The sequence below is a fragment of the Takifugu flavidus genome, chromosome 19 (genome assembly GCF_003711565.1).
Source record: "Takifugu flavidus isolate HTHZ2018 chromosome 19, ASM371156v2, whole genome shotgun sequence".
NCBI lineage: Eukaryota > Metazoa > Chordata > Actinopteri > Tetraodontiformes > Tetraodontidae > Takifugu > Takifugu flavidus.
In genome coordinates, this window is record NC_079538.1 from 10,697,983 (window position 1) to 10,719,301 (window position 21,319).

General features: G+C 45.7%; 1 protein-coding gene across 3 annotated transcripts in view; it reads left to right on the forward strand.

Moving 5' to 3' along the window:
• The window catches only part of LOC130516583 (kelch-like protein 29), a 142,842-nt gene that overhangs the window by 17,284 nt on the left and 104,239 nt on the right, over nt 1-21,319 (forward strand). The window contains exon 3 of one of the 3 annotated variants that reach the window (XM_057017736.1): nt 7,587-7,665. The exons of the other annotated variants lie outside the window; for them this stretch is intronic. The gene's annotated coding sequence lies outside the window, so the exon portion shown is untranslated. The remainder of the gene's footprint in view (nt 1-7,586; nt 7,666-21,319) is intronic. 3 annotated transcript variants of the gene reach the window in all.

Here is a 21,319-nt window from a genome sequence, read left to right on the forward strand (position 1 = left end):
TAATATTTCCACAATTACTGTCCGTGCTGCAGCGGGAGCCGTAGGTAATGGTTGATGATCCCAGGAGCTTTTCCTCCCTCAGGGGCGCCAAATTCCAGCTATTGAATGTCTACATTATTGTATGGATTGCTGTGAAATGCGGTGCCGACATTTGTGTCCCGCGTGTCGCATGTTGCTCTAATAAACTTATCGACCCATTAACTTTTCGAGATTATACTGTCTCAAATATTTGCTCATAGTCGACTGATTCGCAATCGAATGGAAAAATGATGAAAAAGAATTTTTATTTTTCATAAAAGTTTTTTTTTTCTTTTAAAGAGAATTTGAAAGGACTTGAAAATCTGAGCTTAATAAACAGTTATCGGCACGATCTAGACCTTATTGTAACCTAGTTAGGTAGATGGGAAGCTACATTTGCACTTTTATCAAAGCGGGGCGTCCTCGGAGATAGACGAGCCGCTTTCTTCTCAGTGGTTCAGCCTGTAGTCAGACAAGAAGGATCTGTCTTCAAAGTGCAACGCTGAAAGGAATAGAAATCACTTTAGGCTCCATGTTGGCACCGGGTTGACAACACACACCAACGCTCTCGTGCGCAATAACAATGGGCGAAGAAAAGAAATGGCTTTGGTATAATATAGAACTTTTAATGGGGAGACTGTTTCATGATTCGACTCCCAAAAATGCCAGTCATCTCAAATATTATCTCTTCCTACCTGCCTAGGTGGCTGTTTATGAACGATTGTTTTTGCTAATATTCATTTACATTAACACTGCGTCGGGCTGTCGTGATATTGCAGTTGCTGGAAGGTCCCTCAGTGCTTCCTGAAGAGAATTTTATCATCCTTTTTTTAAACTTTAATTGGCACTAATATGTCATTCTTAGCTCATTACTGCACACTCTTAGGTCAACGTTTTTTTGGGTTTTTTTGAGGTTCCATTAATATTACAACACTAAAATCAATGTTCTGACATTTGCAAAAGGATTTTGTAATAAAATAAAGATCATTTAACATTTGATTTCTTTTCTTCTTGCACCCCTAGCAAGTTTAACGCAAGCCTGTAAAATGGTGCATTATTTATTATTAATGGATGATTAAGGATAAGTCAAAGCCTTTTGCAGGTGAGGGTAGATCAAAAGAAACGAGTCCCACCGCCGATAAATCCGACTCTAAACTGGTTGTTGTTAATTGAAGTCAACAGTAATTTCTCTGATCAGTTTTGCACCTGAATCATACAGATGAATGGAGCCCAGGAAACTGCACAGGCGCTTCCAGCACATTGTTTGTCACCGTCTATTCCGCAGCCAGCCCGCGCGCAGCCTCTCTTCTGCTTTGGTCTCGTGTTGATCGGCCAAATCGGGCCTGGTGGCAGCGTCGACGCCACTTACTCTCTCGCAGGAGCACCATCTGCCGCTCCGTGCTTCGCTTGCCTCTGCCGCCTCCATTGAGAAGGTTACAAATCAGCCCGGTAGGAGGACATTAACATGAATCCAGCTTGTTTGAAGATGAGCCTGTTGAGTGGCGCCATCTCCGCTCTGGGAGGCTGCGGCCTCACAGGGAACAGCCAAAGACTGAGGTTGCCGCCATGGCTACGTTAGGGTGGTCTCTATTGCTTTTCAGATATCGTCATTTATTTTCCCAGCCAGGATATGTGTCTGGGTAGTATACACGTATAGGATATGTGGAGCTCCAGCAACCCTCCAGTTATCATATTTGACATCAGCAATTGACTCCCATCAGTCTGCAGACAGGAGCACTTTTACCAATAAAAGTGTCAGAATGAAGGGTGCATATTTTACACCAGCTCAGCAACACCTTTTTAAATATTTTCTGCTTATTCAGGCAAATCCTCCCCCCCCCCGCGCTTACGCCAAGCATTTGGGTCGTGTTGTGCTTGAAAATACTCACAGCCCAAGAGGGAAAATGGCTTCAATCAAAAGCTTCATGGTTTTATACGCAGCGTTCGGAGCGACTGAAATGGAATAGTTCACATGAAAATGGCCAATACCCACCTTGCCATCAGCATTAGCCGTTCTCATCTTCCCGCGTTTTTATTACAGGAGGGGAATCTCTATCGAGAGCTCCCGGTTTCAGGGCTTGTCTGCATGGCGTAACCACTCTTGAGCAGCGTGTAAACATCCACCTAAACGTTGCAGAGCTGGAATAGCGATGTTCCCGAGTACAACCCAGTCTCTAATAAATGAACATCAGGCCACTTCTTTCTTCTTTTTTTCTGAGTCTCCAGCTCTTGTCTGAGCTGTGTCTTAAATTATATTTTCTGATGGGGTAATTGAAGTAGCCAGTCATTTTTTATGCCCATGCCAGGTGGCTTTACTGCCCTCTCTTAGGCGGACGGGGAGCCTCTTACTGTGGACAAGGACAAGCAGCTTCCTTTATTACTCAAGACCTCATTTCTAATCTCATTGTCTACCTGTGAGTTCCAGGTGGCACCGAATGATGAATGGGAATGATGATATGTCTTTCTGTTCTTGCTTAACCTAAAATCTTAATAAAAACCAAGGTTATTTGCTGCTGTGTTTTCATTAGATGTCTGGGATAAAGAGGGATCTATAATCGGAAAAAAAGCAAGCTAGGGACTCTGTCCTCCACTAATGAGTAGTCCGGATTAAAAAAAAAAAGTTTATTACATAATTAATTACCAATATCGTGTTATAGCTGGTCTCAAAGAAGAGTCCAATGGCCTGGCGGTTGGTGTGTGGAGGTTGCGTGCCGCTTTACTTTCCCCATGGTTGTGATTTGATATGAGATTCACTAGACAATTTCCAGTTTATTACTGCTGTGTCCTGGTAGTCCCTGATAAGATTAACCAATGTCTATGAATCATTGCTGGGGAGCCGAGAAGGTGCCGGTCAGCGGCTGAATGTTCGGCAGAGCGCTACAGCGCGCCGGCGATCCGTACGATGGACAGCGGAAACTGCCCCAAGCAACCACGTTATGGTTCTGGAGGCCTGGCGGAAGGTTTTTTGGATATAACACATGGGTGCTGTGATCCCTAATCTGTGGCGGAAGCGCTGCTGCGGGTGTGGGGGTGAGAACGCTCCCCTGCCCCAAACTCAATTTCCACTGAAAGATTGAAGAGGCTAACATGCCCAGGGCAAGGCGCTGAACTCTTTCTTTTCTACTCTTGTCTTTTAATCGCATCAAGCTTTTAATTATTTTGTGAACCGGTCTCAGACCCTATTTTAACCTTTCATGAAGAGCAGGGGAGATAAGAGAGCGCGAGCGCTGCTTTGGTCCCCCGCAGCTCAGCCGTGCACGTGCAAGGTGCAGACTTTTGTTTCACTACAACACCCGTGCGGCTTTGACAGCTGATTTACCTTTCCAACCCTCGTGCACACGCACGCATGCGTGAAATAGGCATCGAGAGTAATGAATTATGCAGCCTTGTAAAGGAAACAAACGAATCGATATCAAATGTCTGGCTCCAGTATTGACCTGAACTCATGTTGGTATGAAGTCTGTGTTATTGACTGAAAGCAAACATTTTTACAAATGTTGACACCTACAGGGAGGTTAGGTCCATCCTGGAAGACGCATCCATTTGCAGTGGGCCTTCCACCTCTATGGCGTTAAATAGATGGATGATTTCAGATCCGCGAGTCACTGTTTACATCATGCTCGTCTCCTCTCTGTCAGCTCGGCTTTACAGACTAATCCTGACGGTGTTAAGCGCTGTTCGCGTGGGCCATGTAGGCTGTTGCCTGTGATACTGATAAACTGCCTGGAATCAATGAGCTGCCCCCCCCACTGCTCATGCACTTCCCCACCTTGTTACCTTCAAAAGGTCAGCGCAGGCCTAGCCTTCTACCTCTTTGTTGTTAAATGTGTATCATGCCCAGCGCTAATAGGTCCACCTGCAGGCCTCCTGATTTGCTCTGCACCTCCTGACAAGTTATACGAGTCGAACCTCCGTGAATGGTTTGTAATATGCGCCGCCACGGCTGCTCTCTGTCATGCATTTTGAATCAGTTCTTTGTTTGATGGCAGGCAATCACCGGAGATGGCTCCCCTTTTGTCGCCGGCCGACACAGTGGCCCTTTTCTTCTCGGAAAGTAGCCGGGAACTAGAAGTTTCAATATCGCCTTTTTTTTTTTTCTTTCTTTTTTAACTGAAGTAAAACTTGAAGACTGAGTTGTTTTAGCGAGGGCACAGAGCATGGAGCCAAATGTCAGAAGTAGTTGCCTTTGCTCGTTATGATAGTCGTTTTCACTTTTTTCCATCCTGAAGAAACCAAAAGAGTTTAAATCAATCCAGGTTGTATTTTTAGCCGCCGCGTACTCGTTGATCGCTGAGAAGGTATTAATGACAAGATCATAACACCTACTCCTAAAAAGATTATGCCAATTATCTGGGTTATTTAGAGCTGATAAAAGTCTTTAATTAAAAATATCTGCATGTTTATGGAAAAATAATTAAATCACTCTTAAATCCCAACAAATAACAGTGGGCTTCATTTGGAGATGGCGTTCCGGCTCTGATATTTTTTCCCAATTATAACCATGTGCAATGAAGCTGCAGTTTCCTACAGGTAGGGCTTTTTTTATCTGAGCAAATCAAGAAGGGAGAATTTGTGCGAGAATTTGCATAGCACTAAAGAGCGATGTCAGAAATTGAAGAATGATTAGCTGGAGAAGTACGACCTTGGTGTCACTCATCTCTGTCCTTATTCCCAGCAGCCAGCACACAGGTGCAGGAGATCAAAGTGCCTTGTTTCTCTAGGCGTTCTTTAAAAATCTCACATTAAAACCTTGATATTTAATCTAAGAACAAGTCAATCCTGAATCTTCCTGTTCCGTGATGAAGCACTGAGAGGCGAGCTGTGATTGCGCAACTTCCTGCTAGTCAGCAGCCAACATCCACCCGTCACCTTCAGCCTTTCTCTTTTTTCTTTATTTGCCTCGTGGCACTGGATGATTTGTTTCTTTGATATTAAAAAAAGAAAGAAAAAAAAAGCAGCGTTCCGGGATATTGCCGATGGGAACGAGGGTATCACGCCAATACGCGGTGTTAGCAGTCACCTCAACAGCCTCTTTGACATTCAGCGGTTGGAAATGGCATTTGTGACATTCACAGAGTGAGAGTAATGTATTCACCTTGGTCGGCGCGTCAAGTCCCTCACCAGAGCAGACGGCTTCTCTAAAGATGCACCCCAAGTTTTTATCACTGTCGACAACTATCTGTAACCAATGCTGCAGGATTTTATCACACCAGGTTGGCACGAAAAGGCCTTTGCTAATGTGCTATTTAGCACAGCATCTGTATGGGGGTTCCTTTTAGGAGTTTTTCTCTTTACTGCACTAAACCTGCTTCAACCCACACCAGAAAGCGCCGACGATGTGGCAGTAAGCTATTACTTTCTGACGTATTGCAATGCACATGTCACTGAACATTTCATTCAGATGATGGACAGGGGCATGTTAGCCCATTAGGCTTGTCACGGAAAGCGTTCCTTAATATCTTCTGTTCCTCATGCCTATTAGATGACAAAATGGCAGCTGCTGCTGTTCTCGCAGTGCTGATGCAGAGGACCGATACCACAAATTTTATTTACTGCCGCCGCGCGGCACCGTGCGTGCGTCACAGCCGTTCCCTCTAGCCGCGGGAGAGGGAAACAGACGCTCGCCTTCAGCCCCGGAGATTCCCAGCACTGCAGGAAACTTCGGGCGTTTTGCATGTCACGAAGTGAAAAATCACACGTGTGTTTTTAGTAAACGCGGCACGGGCACAGTTTCCAGATGTGAGAAACTTTAGCTCCAAATAAGTAATCCATCACAGCCAACATTTCATCACCCTCAGCTTTTCATCAAAGCTGGAACTCGCTCTGACCGACTTTCATTTATTGCTCCCTGTCAGCAACGCCTCAGGACTTGTATCCATTCACAGATTTTTCTGCTTCTGTATTATTCTATCTGCACTCTCAATTCGGAGATCCTTAAAGTACCACGTCTCTCCCATCCTTACGTGGGAGCGAAATCACTCGCAGCTGCGTGATCAGGATGCCGCAGCTGACACCGATGGTAGCCTTGGCGACGTTATGCTGCCGAGTGCATCATGTGTGTGACTCAATCCATATTTAACAGTGTGAAGTGGACCAAATTAATGTTTTCATCTGTTTTCAGCAGTTGTCTCTCCTCAGGTTTTGTTTTCATTCTGTCATTTTCTGTGCCGAATTCTTAAATGCTGGGAGTCGGGAAAATAGCCCCCACTCTCGGCTGCGTTATCAGTGACAAAGCCGGAACAGAAAAAACGCATCTTCATGGATGTGTAATTCAGATTCCTGTGGTGAACAAAAAGAAACTCATACATTTTAAATGGGTAAAGGAGTGTTGTGCGATTAGCAGTATTTGTAGGGGAGGTCAAACAAGTAACAGCAGTTAAGCATATATTTGCAGGAACAAATACGTAAATATGGAGTCAGTGCTTGAATGGAGGTGTGAGCAACAACAAGGAGGGGTGGGAATCGGATGAACTATGATCTTTTCCTTCGTCATTTTAGCAAGTCTAATGAGAAATGAAGGTGGTTTCATCGCCGTTGCCAACAAATGCTGCTGCTGCTGCAAGATTGCCCACCGCGCCTGAAGGACATCGGAGCACCCTGCGATGTCCAACCTCTCCGTCTTCTTAGATGATCGCGGTGTAATTAGCCAGCCCTCGGATTCAATCACTTCAGAAAAACGGACAGAGCGAGACATGGACCAGGATAAAGGCTAAATCAAGCTAATGTATCGGGGTAGACCGGCGAGCAGAAGCCTGTAAGGAAAGGGGAAATCGAAGAGCTTGATTGTGCCTGCGCCTCAACAGAGAGCAGTCGATTGTATTTACACGCCACGCGTGCATCTGAGCCCTCAACTACAGTCTATCCAACCCAACCGCTAGAGCTTTGACAAGAAATGTAGCGCAGCATCCAGAGGGCTCTCATCAGCGGCATACATTTTACTGCTTGTAAGGCAATCATTTTTTCTCCCCCCCTCCCCCCTTTTTGCTGCTGGGACTGCTGAGTCAGCTCACCTTCATATGGAGAGCGGCGCCCTCAACCGAAACGTTATTGATTTGCCCCCCATTTGTAAGGGGGAAATGTTCCCAAACCCCCCAGGCCTATTTTTGCATCATTGCATGACTCGGAGCACCGGCGGGGATTGGATTCAAAGAAGAGAACTAAAGCCCGGAGCAACGTCGCTCACTTGCTACCGCGCACGCACGCCCCCCCACCACCAGAAAACATTAGTCAAGTACGAACACCAATACATTTATAATTATGCGTGCAGAGTGGCATGTATTCAGAAATGCTTGAAGTAGGTTAATGCCGTGTTTCCCACTCGTTTCTTTTGTGTTTTATTTGAGCATTACCGTTATTGGACCAGTAGGAGTGCTGTGACTCACCCAGAGCACATGTTATTAAGCTGCCCACTTTACTCTGATGTGGGCCCAGGTCAGGCAGCTACATCAGTGTTTCATTTGGATCAAAATCGTAGCTCAGGAATCATTTATCTACACAGTGCGTGTGTGTGAATAGTGTATATAATAGTGTTTTATGTGTCTGTGTGTGTGTGCCTGTCTAACCTTCAGCCTCCGTGCCGCTTTGCCACTGGGAGAAATCAATGCTAGAGACTAGAACAAAGAGAAACCCCCCTCTGACTGCACAAAGGTAGAGATTTAAATAATTTATTTGTTATTCTTCTGCTGTAGACAAATCGTCAATGCGGCGACGTCTTTGAGTTTTCTGTCTTTTATTGCAGATCTACGATGCCAAACCCTACAGTTTTGAATTATAGCATTCCAACCCATAATTACCTTTGCTTTTATCTATTATCTATATCTACACAACATCATTTCATCAAGCTGTCATCGATGAAATGATGTTTTATTGCCCTGCCTTCCCATTTATGAATCCGTAGATGCCTCCATATTGGACACTATCATTCTCTTTGTTTTACTGCGTCGGCTTCCTTTGTTTGAAAAGAAGCTGCTTGTCAAAGAAGGAACCTGTGCAGAGATTTGGACAGCTGCAAAATCCACGACTTTATCATCAGCCTGTCTGTTTGTCGTCGCGTCTTTTTTTCTCTCATAAACCTTGATATTGTATGTGCCCCGTACGTGACTGATCATACTTAGCTGGACCCAGAGGATCTGCAGCTTCTGCTTTTAATGTCTTTCTGTCTGTCATACATTATCACACACACACACACGCACTCGCACACGCACACTCACACTCACACACACACACACACACACACACACACACACACACAGGTATGAGCTCGGACACACGCCCGCGGTGTCTCGGTATCCTGTTTTTCAATCTCCTGTGACTTTGTCTAGCTGGTACAGCTTGAGTGACAGCTCTTGGTTTGTCTGGGTATCCGTGGTTACCGCCCAGAGGCCTGCGCCGGGGGACCCGGACCTGTCAGCACCATGTGAATCCTGAAACCGGAGATGGATGGCTGGGAGCAACCTCTGCCCTGAGCTGTGTGCTCTGCTCATCCCTCCTGCTCCCCTCCACCATTTATCCCAGAATCTCCATCTAAACAGGTCGCACTCTCAGCAGCCAGAAGAGCCGCGTTTGTGGCTGAACTCCGGTTTCCGCTTCTGGGGAATCTTGATAGCTACGTGAAATTGGCCACGTCGTGCTGGGCATGACGTCGTGCGACCACCTGCCGTCCGTTCTTTCATCGGAAGCCCGACAGAGCTGTTATCTCCTCGCAGAAACCGTCCATCCAGCAGAAGTCAAGCCGCGGTATTCTTTACGGACAGCTGCTCCTGTTAATCTCAATTCCCGCGCTAACAACTCAGATCCACCAGGTCAACGGGGAGCAGCGGGTACGACTGATCGGGTGTCGGTCCATCTGAGGTGCTCAGCTCCTTCTGCTGCGACTGAGACGTGTATGACAGGTCAGACACGGGTATTGCCTGTCATTCCAGCGCCTGAAGAGCACGAGCCAGTGAAATGAAGTAGAAAAAGAGAAGGGTGATGAAGACATGAGGGATAGACGGCACAGGGAGCGGGTGGGGGTTGTTATTGACCGCCTCTGGCTCACATGGGTGCGGCAAGACTGTTGCCAAAGTGTGTGATCTCTCAGCCAGTTAATGAGAATATTTAACATTTCCCGGGTCCTCTGCGCTCTGTAAGCCATCCATCACTCCACGTAGACGGTTCTCACCGGTTAGATGTTGAGTATGCAGAATGTCTGCCTTGGGAAAAGCGGGGAAATAAATGAACGGTCCAGGACCTGCTGCCTTTGTGCATTAGCCTTCCAGAATCTGCATCTTTCATTTGTTTTATCGTACATATCACCACCAACCTTTTGTTTCCAGTGATCCAATCAGCCTGTCTATTTATTTAGATTTCCCATTATATTAAAACAAGACTGTCACAGTTGAATTGATCAAATATTCTCTCACATGTTAATGAAACCAGGGTCTCTCCAGGCGTGCTGGCTCTGAGTGATGGCAGAGATAGCTGATGCAAATATTATTATCTTTGCACATTTTTCTCTTGTCATTACCCACTAAAATGTCAGAATCGCCCTTTATATTTACATTGCATTTAAGGTCACGCCGGTTTATTTCGACGTGAAACAAATGGACGCAAGCGAAAACCACACCCACCTGAACCACCTTAACTCTACCTTAAGGTTTAATGTTAAAATGATTATTTTTTTCACAGAAAAGATAAACCCCTCCACATTTATAGCCCAATAAAAGACACTTTGTTTTTCATTTCCTCGTGTGCCGACCTTCACATGACTATTGTTTACATACGCTCATCCAGGCAGAAGCCAGTTTAAAAAAACCCAAGACGCAGGACTCACAGAAAACCAGCGAATCCCCTATCAAAAAAAAAGAAACGTCATGTGGCGTCGAGCTCATTCAATGTTTTGGTGGTGCATCAAGCTGCTCAGTGACCGTGATGCGACCTTACTCCGCGCAGACACGGCAGCAGGGGTCACAGCGAGGTGAACATGCGTGTGCGTTTGCGTCCGTGCGAGGGCCGCAGCGCGCCGGGTTTTACGACGCGCTGGTCTCAGGAACTGAAGAGCAGCCTTGCACTCTACCTGAACCCTGCGGCGATGAGTTTAACATGGACACTAAGGCTGGAGCGCCACAGCCCAGCTGGGCACGGCACGGCTCAGCAAAGGGACCCATGATTATTTAATGGCAGCTGCCAGGACAGACTTCCATCCAAGTGCTTTATTTTCTGGACAGAGAAGGGAGTGCTTCCTCTGCGGATTAGGACGGATGAATTTTGACAAAAGCAACGTGGGACTGTCAGCACTTTACTGCCGGACTGTGATATAAAAGTGAAACTAGGGGAATTTGGACGTCACACAACAGCACAACAGTAGATTTAGTTTTTTCTTTCCTTTTTGCAGCTGATAAATGGTGCTTGGAACAAAACCCACGCCCGTCCCGTCACTCATACATCTTTAATGCAGCGTAATGGCAAAAGCTCCATTTTAAAGGGAGTTCGGCATCGGTAATGGTCTTTCTGTTTATGAAATATGGTGGGTCAGATTGTCCGTTACAGCAACAAAAATAGGAGAGGAAGCAAAGCTGGTTGTTTTTAAGACTGTTTTCTAATATTGGCCAAATAATGAGAGCAGTGATGGCTCGTCTTTTAATGCGTAAGCCTAACACATTCCAGTTTGAAGGTCTCCATTAAAAATAAACAAAGACTCCACTATGATCCCAGTTTTTTTTTGCATTTGTTCTAAACAGTTAGCTTGGAGGTAATTAAATACTCTGGAAACATATTTTCAAAGCGCTGCCGACCAGAGCAACACAGGAGACGTATTGGCAGCGCGTTCGCTGAGCGTAAACAGTAATTTCAGCTGACACGGTCGTGGAACTGACTGTTTCGTGCCCTCGGCTCGACTCGGCGGTCATGGCAACGACGGACACGCCGTATCTTCACGTGGCCGCCATTGCTTCTTCTTACGGCTGCATCTTTTGCCCCCTTAGCCTGCAGCGATGTTCTTCGGATGAAGGAGGGAGACGGGATGAGGGAAAGGTGGTGCAGCATGTTCTACACATGGGTACTTTGTTGGATTTTATTTTTCAACCAACAAACAATCAGCCAAGGCCCTTCAGTGGCCGGTGAAGTGCTTGGAAAAACAGTAACACAAATATTTTCTTTAATAAATGAGACCCGTGCCTCGAATACGTACGACACAACATGAAGGATGTTGATCCATTCGGAGGATGCGGGGCTGCGCGGCGACTTACGCCGGTCTTGTTCTCAGTGCAGCCACTCGGTGCAAAACTGACATGTCATTGTCTTTCCCTAAGCCATGGTAATTCATCAGCACTCGAGGCGGCTTTGGCTGATTGCATTCTCGACAGCGCAATCTCCACTGTGTCATAGAGAATTTGGCTTTTATGGCTGGGCGGAACTTTGATGCCGAACACAAAGGACAGTAACGGCGAACGTGAAGAGTTGACCGCCTGGTTCTCAGTGGGGTTTTGGAAATCTCTTGTGTAGCTTGTGTACGCCAGCGTTCACGCACGTGTGCAAAAGAATCCGCGTTTTCGCCTCCTGACATGATGGAGCTCTTCCATCTTCTGCTTCCCCGAGCCATATTTCTTTAATCTCCCGAGATATTCATAAAATATTGGACACCCTGAACCCTACCTCGGATCATTTTTCTAATAAACAAAAAAGAAAAAGGCACTTTTATTCAGCAGCCATTTTTTCCCTGCCTCAATAGCAGCCGTCCACTCAGAGCAGGCACGATAATAGTTTTAATTACCAAAAAGAATGCCTGTGAGGCTCAACAGACGTGGGAGAAAAATGGTTTAATTTTCTAGGATTTAAATATTTTTGCTTATGCATGAAAAATTAAGGCCTGGAAAATAAATAATGAGTGTGTGAAGCCAAGATGTGCGGCTTTTAAATGTCAGTGTGTCGCTGGGTTTCAGGGAAAACGGGTGTTTCCTGGTATGAGAACAAAGCTTTTACGGGGTGCAGTATACAGCGGCAACATCAGTCCCTTGAAACGTGTTAATATCTCACTGCCATTTCGAAAAATGACCACGAGCAGCTGTGTTGGAGGAAAATAAATTTCACAGCCTGAGGGTATCAAACCAGGACGTTTAGCCAAGCGTGTTGCACCATCTGAAGATGATTTCCTTTGATTGTAAGCGAAACCATTTGAACGTTGGGGTTTCTTTAAGGGAGCTTGGGCATCAAGTTGTCATTAACTCAAAATGGACACCCCCCCCCCCCCCTTCCCCCCTTCAATACACCTCTGCGTGGTTTATTACATCCAAACTGCTCCATGTCGCTTCATTCCACATCCATTTGAAAATGAAGAGGCTTTTTTAGACGCAGGATTTCCTGACTAAATGCGGCGTGTTAAAGAACAGCAGCGAGCATCGCTCTGCCTCACCAGGTATGAATCTGCCTTTTGCTAATGTCCCGCAATCATTTCCTCCACATGACATGGTGTAATGTAGAACAGCGTGTGTACTCATTAGCTGCCGTGGTTTAGCTTCGGCTGCTAATATATGAGCCCAGTCAGCTCTTTAAACAAGGAGACGCTACAAACCATTCGAAATGGCTCAACGGCATAAATACTTTTACGTTGAGTAGTCGATCATCTTATCTTTTTTAATATATAGACAAGCTGTTCGAAGCAAACCAGGTTCCTCCACTAGCAGTCCTGACGTCCAGACACTGGCAACACTGTTGATTCAATCTCCTTGTAGTGTGTTATTTCCCAGAAATGGGCCCTCGGCTGTGTCATGCGGTGTGAATACACACTTTCTAATACCATCTAACCTCCTTTACCCCCACCTCGTCCCCGCGGCTCCACCCCTCGCTGTGTTCCAACCTGTCTCAGCAGTTTGGACATAATTAGCTGAATAAAGTAATCAGTTTAGCAGCGGATGGTGCTGACACGGAGCAGTTTGTTTAAGGTCTGGCTTTAGTAATATCGCAAAGAGCCGAGGGAACCAATCAATCATAATGTTGGTTTGATCCATCAGTTGATTACTCCTATTAAACAGGTAAATATCCATCAAGATCTTGCAATGTATTAATTACTAACCCTATAGGCACTTTGGTTGGACAGTGTATTGTGGGTCATAAAAGTGATGCCAACATGTCCATTATCGTTTTAGATTTCTAATGCACTCAAGTGAGCAATTTCCCCTTTAAACTCTGATATAAGGGATGCCGACACAGCCGGCAGAGCTGCGATGTAACGCATTTAATGTTTCTGAATCTGAAACGTGAGACAGATTCATATTCCTGTGCTGAGCATGGAAAGAACAGAGGTCTATGCAAATGACCAATAGCTTGAGCTTTTTAAATACATGGTAATTACAGTCCATGGTGGCACTGAAGGTGACCTCCTCAGCTGTTGACAGAATGAGGCCTCTTTAGGAAGGAAAGTTCAGATTTTAAAGCAGCCCCTGATGTTGTAAACCAGGGAGGAAATTATTCCTTATTTCAACCGTTACCTGTTTACTTCCGCGTTTGTTTAGTTTGGTACAGTAATTGCCTTTTGCTCTCTGGGAAAACACTGCCTGTTCCATCTCCTGCTCCGTTTTGATAGCTCTTTGAGTGTTGCATATATTAATGAGTGGAACACAAATTGCTGATTGTTGAGGAATTCTCACCCAGGCGCGCATTAATCATTCTTTATTCCAGATGACAAACTCTGTGATCATCTGATAGAAACCTGCTTTAATCTACTTTATCTTCAACTGGGACACATATCGTTTAAAAAAAAAAAAAAAGTTTGCTAGTTTGAAAAACATGGGACGAGAAGGCTGTTGTGAGCTAAGCTATACCTGAAAAGCTGTGACGTAGCTCAGCCTCATGCCAATTGTCTGCCTTGAACCCTTGAGCCCGTGTAAGGACTTGTACCTTCAGTATACCTGTCTGGGTCCTGGGGAGGGGAACATTTCTGCAGAAACCTGTAGAAGATCACCACAACGCCACCACGTACACACAAGTGGCGAGTCTGGGGGTTCACAGCTGCAGCCATTGGATACGCTCTATGAACACCAACGCTTGCTGTGAATCCCACCAGGTCGAACTCAGTCCCGGACGCCGTTGCTACGGGAGCTTTCAGCTGCGCCTCCACTCTCGTACTTGTGTTGCATCCATATGTTCATGAGTTCACATGTGGATGTCCTCTGGCTCCTATCTTTAAGTGTGTGAGTGGGTGTGCAGTCGCAGCTGGATTGGTTCTTTGGGGTGTGTTTGAGTGGTGTGAGGTCAGTCGGAGGGCAGTGAGGAACGTGCGTGATGAGTGAGGTGGCACTGGCTCCTTCCTCGCTACCCTTTCCAGTCAAGTGAAATTGTAGCGCCCCTGACAAATAACTGAAGCGGAAGTTTGCTCCATCTGTCCAGTTATTAACAAATTTTCCTCGATACGCATGAATTTAGTGGATGTTTCACCTCCCGGAGTGTCCGTATCCTGGCGTCCGATGGAAGGGAAGGTTTGTATTTGCATAATCTCGCCACAATCTCAACAGCACTGCAGACAAAGTTGAACAGTCGAGCATCATCTATCACAGCTATCTCCCGCCTTCCCTCCCACATCAGTCAGCCAGGGAAGTACACACATTATGCTCCTTGCATCATTTTATTACCATTATTATTATGATGCTGCACAGTTTATGATTCGCACATTTTTCCATGGCTGTTCATAATCCATCATTTCGAAGCCGTTCTGTCTTGCAGCTCTATAGGCTGCCACAAAAGGAAGGAAATGCACAATTTTCAATTCTGAACTGGAAAATGATCTTTTATTTACCGACGTTATAGCATTGCAGGATGTGTGACTATGTGGCAGTCGCGCTAATGCACTGGCTGTATGAAGGCGTCAGAGCAGGTTATTTGTTTTATTGTTATTTTCTGTGGATCTCGGTTGAAGTTTCAGTGTATATGGCTTCAGTGGAATTGCTTCTTCTCACTTAATTACATTGCTTTTTGCATGTTCAGAAGAAAAAAGCCACTGAAAAAGTAATGAGAGTGGTTGTGTTCCAGTATCCAGAGATCGTTTCTGGCCTGTTTTTGCTGCGAACCACATGATGTGAAAATAACAGCAGCTTCTAAATCTCTAGATGAACTGCTGCTGGATCCTCTCGTGCTTACGTGGGCAGTGTGGCTGCTCTAATCTTTTAATATCAGCGGCTGAAATGAAAAGTAAGAGGTCCTGCAATGCACATGTTCTGCGGTTGGCTCATGTGTGGATGGATCAGAACGGCCGTGCAGCTTAGACCAGATACTCTGGGCTTTCTCCCACAATCTGTGCTATCTTATGCTGTAGTAGGCTTTGTTATATTAGCCACATTTATTGTGCTGTTTTTCTCGGCATCTGTGTTTACAATTTGTCAATAACACAGTCATGGGTGCATCGCACAACGCATGGCGGCTCGATATGATTGTGTGATTAGTGAAGTCAGATATACATGAATATTACATGTCTACATGCAAATACATGCCTTAGAGCTTTAACAAAAGACACAGCCCCAGCATGCAATCCAGCATACCATAGCAAATCTATGGTATAGCAGCGATTCTGAGTGAGTCGGGACATATATTCCATTTTTCTATGCAAAGCCATGCGCCTGAATGGGACCTGCAGGTGGAATTTAGCTCACTATTGCAACAGGTTTACTGATATTAAATGAAATGATTATTTACCTGCATTCTTCTGCTATTGTGCCATCATATCCAACGTGCGCAAAAGCATATTAACATTGTTTATTTATTTGTGTTATTTCTTTGCACAATGTGAAATTTAAGGACATTTCATTCAAAATCTAAACAGTGAAAACACTGAAAGGCTGTTTGTAATCTCACAACAGATAATTTTTTCCCCCAAGAAGAACGTCGTATTGGGTAAAAACGGGGAAAAAAAATAAAGCCCGACTCACCGTCCAATGACATGATGGACACCAAATGCCCCTGTGCTGCGCTTCCTCGCGTGACCTTTGTTAACTCTGAAAAGTTGCAAGTTGCTCCCAAGTTTCAGACTCCCCCCCCCCCCACGCAGCGACACACAGAAGGATGCACACCAGCAAACACGCCTACAGACAGTATTTACGCAATATTCGCACAGTGGAGCCGCATGGCTGCTGTCGGGGGGGTGGGGGGGTTGGTAGTGGTGAATGAGGCGGGCAGTGCAGCGTAGTGGTACAAATGCAGTAAACACATTTCCAGCCAGGCGGGGGAGGTTGAATCAGAGACTGTCCCCAACTGAGCTGGCTGACTGAGAGTTTTGGGCCAAAGTTCTGACAGGAACAGTTCCCTACGAGAGGAAAACACGGTGGAGATGTGGATTTTAAGGAGGTTATTGCAGTATTTATTTGTTACTGTGTACAAGTACGAGGGAGTATGAGATTTTACTGTCCTGTGTTGGTAAACTGCAGACACTCATATACATGTTTCTACTGTAAATAGAATGTATATCTGTGCATGTTCATTAGAGTTTACCTCAGAACAGAAAAGAATTCTTCACATACTGTAATGGTACGTCTCGAGTAAGTGCTTTCACTCGCCTTGGCGCCCTTTAATGGGCTTCTTTAAAAGGGAGAATTGATTCCTTGTGGTTTGCAGATGCTTCTATATAACAGCGAAGGCTACCGTAACATTGTGTTTTTCAGCAAGGTTTGAGACACAGAGTCTGAAAGGAAGACAGGAGACGCCAGGGAGGGGGCGGGAGCGGCACGAGAAAATGAGGCTTTGCAAAGAGGGAGAGTTTAGGTTCTCCACAGCTCTTTAGAGTTTCCCTGGTGAGTTGGCTGGCAGCTTGTTTGCTGGCGGAGCAGCGGGAGGAGCAGCAGGACTCTGAGGTGGAGAGACAGCGATAAGCCCCTTCAGGGCCAGACAATAGAAGCTATGATGGCGTTGAAATTAAACGCTAAATTCCATCCTTTCTCATCTGATTAAGACCCACTGACAGTCTTCATGCTACAGTTTCTCCTCGTCACCAGCAATGACTAATGAACTGTGATATCCTGCGTCTCCCTCTCTCCCTCTCTTTCTCCTTGTCTCCCCCCCGCTTCACTTCACGCTCTATTGATTATTGAAATACTCTCCGATCCCTGCCACTCTTTACATGCCCTTGCTGATCCCCCCTCTACCCTCCCCTCTTTCATTTGCGCCGCGCTCGCTCTCCCCGTGCTCTACTTTATCTTGTACCATTCATTTGGCTAATTTGATATTTGGAGTTGATATGCCTCTGAATCGGGACCCGTGTTTTCACATACATTTGTCTCCATCTCCCGATCTCTCATTTCCCTCATGTTCATTCACCCCTTTCCTCATCTGCCTTCCTCCTCTTTTTTTTTCCTGTGGAATATTGATAATGAAAATCGGGCTGCAGCCCTTCATCTGTGCTAGCAGCGTTTGTGGTGCTAAAAGTGACTAACAGGCTGCTAATTTGCACCCTCTGATTCCTTAAATTGACAGACATTTGCATAATTTTGTTGCCTGCTTTCCCCTCCTCAAAGGTTGCCTGCAGACGCTTCTTTCATTGAATGGAATTGAGGGCTGTCAACATAATGGCGTGTTTGATCAGATTTTGAATATTTGTTGAAAGATCTGTGCGTGAATTACAGAAATATGCAGCTTCTAAAATGTCTCCCATATCAAAGAATCCAGATTGATCTCGTGCACAGAAAGTTAAATGTTTTATTTTTCCCCTCTGACAAGTCGGGCTAATTCGTTTTCTGTAGATTCGTACGTCTGTAGTCGTCTTCCCTTCAGGCTTTGCCACAGTATGCACACACTCGCACCCTTTCAGAGCCACGCTCGCGGTTTTTGGAGGGGGGGGGATTTTCTTCTTTTTCTACGTCTCTGATGCTGAATGGTGGCGGTGGAATCGGTGGAATCTCTTTTACTCTTTCCCTTTGAGCTTGTCGGTGTCACAGGGCTGACAGAACTTCACGTGAATTATGTACACATGCACGATCGCAGGCAGGCAGCCGCACCTGAGCTCACGAACACACACCCACACACCAGTTTAGCTGATTCATGGATACAGTATTTTTGTCAGTGTCTTGATTCTCCCTTATGGCGTCTCTGGGTGACTCGGCTACCTTCAGCACGATTAGCTTGAATCCCAACGGTTACTTTGAGGTTTCTCACACTGTCTCCCCTCCCTCGCTGGCCCCCATTGTCAGGGTTCAGTTGCAATGTAGTCATGCTTTTCACTACAGATAAGTGGCAGTGCGAAGGAACGAGAGCTGCTTGTGTCCCGCCCCCTCTTCCAAACCCCACCACCACCTTCATGAATTAATGAAGAGATGCACAGACAGGTGCCCCCTGTGAGAAAGAAGCGTCGTTGGAGCCCGGTAGAGGGGATGGAGGACGGGGCCGGTAATATGGTCTGGCATTTTAGTGGCCTCTTTTCACCCAAAGATGCGTTGGTTTCACTGGGATTAGCCAGCATGCTATGAGGTACACCGCGCTGTGCTGGGGAGGTGACGAGGCTCGCAAGGTGAGAAGTGCCGTCACATATCAGGACATTTCTAAAAACAAAAACACCCCAAAAAACAGAATTTTGAAACCTTTCTCAGAGTAAAGGGGCCTTGGCTACAGTGTGAAAGCACAGCTCTGATGTGTGGAAGCCTGGATCATAAACACTAAAGAGTGCATAATAATGGATTTAATAAATGGCCAGTCTTTGGAATCCACTAATTACAACCATTTCCATCTCCCCTTCATACCTTTTGAATTCACATTTACGGGGCAATTATACCGGCTCCAAAGAAAGCACTTTGCCCTACTTCGATATTCTGGAGGGACTCGGTGTGAAACTATTCCACGTTTTTCTCCAACAGAGGAAAAGAAACTGCCGTGCTCCCTCTGGAGACCGGTTTGGTATTTTGTTTTACATCCTCTTAGCCCTTCTTTTACATTACATGTGAATTATATTTCAGCTCTGAGCACATGCTGATTCTTCTGCCTTGCTTGCGTCAACGTTTTAGAAGTTCCTTTAAGTTAAGTGAAATATCAAAACTTTGCCGCAGAATAAAGAGTCCAAAGTTCTGATTCACCTGCCCGTCAGGTCCTGGTGCAGTCGAACATTCATGAGACTCTCGCGGTGTCGCTTGCGCTTGGTTTTTCCAAAAGATATTCCATTTCCAGTGGATCTAATTTGATGCTACGCAGCATCCTGGGACTGACCCGAATGACATTAAATTCTACATCGCACAGCTTTTATTAAACAGATGCTGCTGACCACAGGGAATATTATCTGCATATTTCTTTCTACATGTAGGTCTGAATTTGCTCTCTACATGCACGGGCGTGTTTGTTCCCACTAAAGGTCAGGAGGCTATTTACTGTATTAGCATAGATCTCCCACTCTGTACAAAACATCTACTGTATATTCTTGTTTTGTTTACGTGCAGAGGAATCATACACTCCGTTTAGATTTTACAAAGGCGGAATATGTCAAGATTTCTATGTTTATGCAGGCAGTATATTTTCCCCATGGGTGCGATGCCATGGTCGTCATGGTTGGATTTAATACAGATCAGACCTGCGTGTCTTTAAAATGTGATTTTTCTTTTCACAAAGGAGCCGTGTAGGAAAGAACGCGGTGACTTGAGTCGACGTCAGGCGTGATGTGTAGCGCTTTGTGGTCAGCTTAATGGTCTACATTTGATGAAATGATGTTATCTGTGTTTGCTTTCTTTGGCAAAGTCAGGAAAGGAAGCCAGACTGGAGGAGCAAGGAGTAGATGCGTGCAGCCGTGGTTCCAGAGCGAGCTGGATGACAAAAATGCAAAAATTGCGCCGCCTGCATTTAATTACAGTAACGACAGAAACCTCATAATGAATCTGACTCACACAATGAATAACAGATTCAAACTGGGAATAAATAGCTGTTGACAATCTTTTCCCTGGCCATTGTTCTTTAATGGAACTCAGACTCAAGTGCAGAGGTGAGGCCCGTTTGAGCTCATTAACCTGACTCTTGGTTGCTCTGCTGTGGGTATCTCACTGCCATGGTGATATATCACAGGCCAGATGAATTTTAACCACCTTCTCTGGAGAAACAGTTTCTCCAGCCGGCCATCAGTCACCCGCTGTCATTTCTGCAGATTGCATTCAGGCTTAAATTTTCCAGAAACGCTATTGTCATCTGTCAAATGTTCCAACCAGCGTATGATAAAAAGTTAATCAGTCCGTCTTCTACGCCACCCTGAACCCGCAGCTGTCCATTTGGGCTTTGACACTATATGTCACCGTGCGGCGTCATAGACTGAACGCTCCCATTTAGCTGATACATTTGTCTCCATTTGCCCCGCCGTAAATCTCCCTTTACTGTAACCCGTGCAGCTATGAGGTAGCCAAGGCAGATGAGACGCTCCATTACTTATTTAAAGCCACTTTAAAGGGGACCCGAGTCGATTGAGAAGCTGCTCTCGTTTACGGCAACAACATTGGCGGTGCAGTTTCAAACACGGCGGGCAAAGATGAGATCGAGCGAGATGGAATCGAGTCAATAAAGAGACGGAGGATGATGTGCCCTGAGGTCAAATAGTTGAGTGAAGGTCAAGCTGCCGGGGCACCGTGTAATCCCGCAGCTCTGTGGACGGTGACCGGCGGACAGATTTGTAAGGCCGAGGTGGAAAAGTTACTCAGCCCTCAATATCCCCGAAATCGATGTGACCAGAAGGGAGTGATAGTTTTTACCCCTAATGAAATTCTCCTTTTTTAGTGGGTCCTTGGTCTGAGGAGGGCAGGTTTTGATGCATTGAGCGCTCATCGGAAGGGACAAGCGATAAGGAGGCAGTGGGCGAGGGAACGCAGGGGCAGACCCTTCGAACAATCAAGGCTTTTCCTTTTTTCCTCATGGTTCCTGCGGAGGTGCCAGCATGGAGACTTTAGCCAACCTAATCATGATTCCCCTCTTTTATCTGACTGTCCAGGCCCATACATCAATGCTCCCTCAATACACACAGACCCAGCAGACTCATGTGCAACGCACCTCGTCTTCTTTCTTTCTTTCCTCTTCACACTGCATATTACTGTGTGTCCACTGAAACTCTGGCAACATATTAAAAAAGCAACATAGCGACTCCTCTTGGTTATTACCAGGAGAGTGATTCACCATGGGGCCACGTTCCCACAATATATTGATTGAAGAATATGTGTGTGTGTTTCAGATTTCTTCCCCCTCATTTCTCTTGGCTCTCTCATCCCCACTGTTGATCTTTAATCCTCCTCCTCTCCTCTGGTTCCATCTTTTCTGATTTTTTTTCCCCTTTTTCTGCTGTTGTTTTTCCCCCCTGCTTTGCACTGTCGCACGTCTTTAATTTGGAGAGTTG